Source organism: Mirounga leonina, unplaced genomic scaffold, assembly GCF_011800145.1.
Source record: "Mirounga leonina isolate KUSES-001 unplaced genomic scaffold, KU_Mleo_1.0 Mir_170, whole genome shotgun sequence".
Classification (NCBI taxonomy): Eukaryota; Metazoa; Chordata; class Mammalia; order Carnivora; family Phocidae; genus Mirounga; species Mirounga leonina.
In genome coordinates this window covers 14,592,986-14,597,424 of record NW_023270433.1, presented here as the reverse complement: position 1 = coordinate 14,597,424, position 4,439 = coordinate 14,592,986, and the positions used below count along the sequence as shown (strand labels likewise).

Below are 4,439 nucleotides of genomic sequence, written 5' to 3'. Positions count from 1 at the left end.
GACTGGGGGATTTGAGGGAAATGAAGATTATCTGCTAATGGGTTTGGATTTCTTTTTGGGGTGATGAAAATGTTCTCTGATTTATTTTTGTTTCCATTTGCCTGGTATATGTGCTCCCATCCTTTTATTTTATTTTTAACTTGTTTCTATCTTACAGTTTCAAGGTCGGTATCTCTTATTTACAGCACAGTATGGAATTTGTTTTGTTAGAGAATCTAAATTTTTTAAAGAGGTGAATTAAGCCCATGATACTTATAGATAAGATTGTTATATTTGGCCTTTGCTCTGTCATGTTTTATGTTGTATTTATAAATATACTATCGTTTATCCAAATGGTCTTTCATAATTTGGTCTATTTTATTTATTTCTATATTTTTACATTTTTTTAGGGGGAGGTTAGAGTGCTTAAGAAAGTTTGTAAGTTTGCTCAAACTTGACAAATTGACTAAGAAAGTTTGTAAGTTTGCTCAAACTTGACAAATTGACTATTAGTTTACTACTATGAATAGTATTAAAATTTGCTAATAATCTCTTCTTCATCACCTTTTATCCCAGGAATTGATTTGAAACAGTATCTTTTTATTCCTAGGTAACAACTGTAAAGCAATCATGAGCTTAATCTACTTTTTATATGCTTCCCCCCCTTTTTTTTTTAAAGATTTTATTTATTTATTTGATGGAAAGAGAATGAGAGAGAGAGCACATGAGAGGGGGGAGGGTCAGAGGGAGAAGCAGACTCCCCACCGAGCAGGGAGCCCGATGCGGGACTCGATCCCGGGACTCCAGGATCATGACCTGAGCCGAAGGCAGTCGCTTAACCAACTGAGCCACCCAGGCACCCCTGCTTCCCCCCTTTTTAAAAGTTGATGCTGTGTTCCTACAATTTCAGACCATACAGTTGTTATGGCTGGTACCTTCTCTCTTATAAGCATCATTTATACTTTTTTCTTCAGGTAGCTATATATTTAATGCTCACCACCAGGCCTTATGTCAATGTCTCTCCAATCAATTTCATTCTTTGGTCGTTTACTCAAGAAAGACTCCTGGGAACAATATTTCCTGAGTTCTTTCTTATTGATAGCGGTTTGTCTGCCGTCTTTATACTTGAAAGTAAGTTCAGCTGGATTAATAATATATGGCTCATATTTTCTTTCCTTGAGTATCTTAAATATGTCATTCCATTGTCTCCTGATATAAAGTGTTGCTGTCAAGAAATCTGATAGCCATCAAATTTTCTTTCCTTTTTAAATGACTTCGTCCTTTTGCCTGGGAGCTCAAAGCATTTTTTAGAATGTTTCGATTTTGGTCATTCTGGGTCATTTTTCTTGAGTATATAGGGTTCCTTTCCAGTATGTGTTTTCAGATCCTTTTTTTTAAAGACAAATTTGTATTAAGCTGGTTTTGTTGCTATTGTTTGGTTTTTGTTTTTCAGTTTGAAAATAGTCTTTTATTAACTGACCAGATTACAGAAATAATCATGGTAGATACTTTAGTTCATCGTTCTAGTAAGCCTGTCGATCTGGCCTTCCCTGTTGCCATCTTCTACAAAATCAGTGGTGTTTTTCTTCGTTCCCCATCATGGAGAAGATCATTTGAAGGACCATAAGAAGTTGTTTGCTTCTTTGAAATGTTCTCCCACCATAGATCTCGTGAATCAGATCCTCCATGCAGACAATGCCATATTTACCAAGAGATCGAGCAGTCAGTGTGTTATCTGTCAAGGCCATTCACTTCTTGTTGATTTTGCCATAACCACACTTGTAGGTCCATTCATTTCCCAATTTTAGGTCCCCCCATGCTATATATAGTTCCACAAGCCTTACCATGTTAACCGAAGCCTTGTTGAGCTTAACAAAAGTGCCATTGACAATCTGGCAACGCTTTTCCAACTTTTGGGCTCACGCCACTGATACCTCTGATCCTGATGACAAGTGCCAATTTGGGTTCTGCAGGTATGCACAAGTTGCCAGTTTTTCTTGCCATCCTACTCATTCAAATTTCCGTTTTGAGCATCTTCCTATATTCCTTGCAGTAATGCTGAGCTTTTTCATAGATAAGCTTCCTCCTTCTCTTTCCAAGCATCTTTTGGGCAGACTTCTTTCTCAGATGTTTGATCTTCAACTCTGCAAAATTCCTTTGCTTTTTCTTAAGGGTTTCTGGCACAGCAGGAACCTTCTTTGTCTTCTCTTCTGCACTCTCCATGTTTCCAGCCAGAAAAAAATCAGTTGTTTGGCTGGATGGTTTTTATGATTTCTGTTCCATTGTTTGGTTTTCTTCTTTTGTGAACTCTTACATATTATATACATGTTTGTTGCTCTTTACCTGTTTTCTATTTCTGTCCCTTTTTCTCAAATCTTTTTTTTTTTTAATCTCTTTCTTCATTTGCTTTGGTGTTTAAAATTTTACTCCTTTTAACCTTTATTTTTTAGGCTATTTTCTGCTGTATTCATTCACTCTTGTGTTCTTTCCAGTTTAATGTTTATTTCTGAAATCAGTAGGGTTTTTTTTTTTATTTCCTAATTCTTTTGGTGTTCTGTAACTTTATTACTAAGTGTTTCTGTTACAGATTTATGTTTTCTTTCATTTCCTCATTATTACCTTAATTTCTTTTAGTACATTTTGAAATTTGAGCCCACAGTTTTCATCCATCTGGAGTATGTTTTTATGGTTCACTTTCATTGCCAATAAATTGCCGATCGAGATATTATAGTCCTCTCTGGTCCCCTTTCTCTTTACTAATAAATTTGTATGGGACTCAAACTTGATCCTTTTGTGTTGCCTATTCTGATGTGAGATTAGTTTTCCCTAACTTTTGGGAGGAGTAAGTGGGTCAGGACAGATTTTCTAGCTTCGTAGTTCTACAGCACTCTTTTTTTTTGCTTCACACTATGACCCGTGTTTTCTGAGAACGCCTCACTTCTCCCCCACTTCTATCTGGTCTTCTCTTGCTTTTGCCCTGGCGTCTCTGTCCATAGACCTGTGCTTGGAGAGCCTCTAATTGCCATGAACCCACTTCCACCCATCCCCCATTATATGCATATACAGCTGTGATGCCCTTCTATCTACACATATTTGTTTTCTTGGATGATATCCAAATTCTCCCTCCCCCTCAGGAATCAGGTGTCCTAATTAAAGGAAAAGAGGAAAAAGGGGTTGTGAATACAACCCACAGATGGTTCCAACGAGGAGACTCCATAGTATCTTTTGTGGCTCAGTTTTAGAGTTCTTGTGGAACCAAGGGTTTGCTTCAAGATACTTGCTCTCTCTTGCTCATTAGCTGGTCAGAGCATGAAGTGAAATATATTTTCCAGTTGCTACCAGTATAGTTGATGTTTAGCTGGAGTGAGCAGGGGATAAATATGTTTTCAATTGCTCTCGTTGCAACCTTGATATTGTAACCAGATGGTCGTGGGAACATGGGGTGCCCGGAGACACAAACAATCAGCAATGTCTCAGGACCCTTATTTGGGACTACAATCCTGAGAGCCACTTTCCTGGTGCAAGGCCCACCAACTTGTATAAAGAACAAGGCAGATGTGGCACAGTTGAAGATTAGAACAAAATCATACGTGTGCGTGCATGCGTTCGCATGTGTATGTGTGTGAGAGAGAGAGAGCGAGCACAGGAGCATATATGTGCTGGGGGATGGGGTAGCGAGGGGTGGATACATTCACACAGGCATTTGTGACCATTATAACAAACATCGTATGCAGTGATGTGAGCCAAAACTTAAGTGTGGGGCAGAATGGCCTGATCAAGGAAGAGGAGCGCTTGTTAAGACACATCCAACTATGTCTGTAATTAAATCCTTCCAACAATTCATTATCATCCCCTTCGTGCAAATGACTAAAATGAGGGTCAGAGAAATTAGATAATCTGCCCAAGGTTATATAACTAATAAGATCTCTTTGTTTCTTAAATTCATGCTCTGTCCACTTTCAGCCACTGCTTCCAGAGCCTCCGCGCCTACCGCCACCCCGCCCCCCGCCCCCACACACATACCGGTAGCTTTGCATTTCAATAAGGGAACTGGGTTGAGGGTGAAGGCGAGCAAACATTGACATTAGCTCCTGGACAATCCTCTCCCTCACCAGCAGTCCACCATGCTCCTTTTCTCAGCTTTGAGAGATCCAATGCTAGCCACCCTGGCTCAGCCTGACCCGTTGGAAGAGACAAGCAGGAGGCCAGTGGGTCCTTCCTCGCTGGCCAGCCTCTGCAGGCTAATTCTCATCTGTCCTCATGTTGGGACCGGGCCCTCCCTTCTCCCCCGCCAGCCTTGCTGCCGAGAATAGCAGCACAGCTGGAAAAATAGATAGGTCTTTCTAACCCTCTCATGCATGTGCCGTGGGGCCAGGTAGCTCTATAAATATGGTAATGGTTTCTCAAGCATGCCCAGACTGGAAATGAGACTGAGAGCCTGGAGAAAGGCTGTTCCCACT

The 4,439-nt window shown here is 40.2% G+C and overlaps 1 pseudogene; it reads right to left on the bottom strand.

Annotated features, from left to right (window-relative positions):
* Positions 1 to 1,489: 1,489 nt before the first annotated feature.
* Positions 1,490 to 2,202, bottom strand: LOC118018202 (annotated as a pseudogene).
* Between the last annotated feature and the right edge of the window lie 2,237 nt (positions 2,203 to 4,439).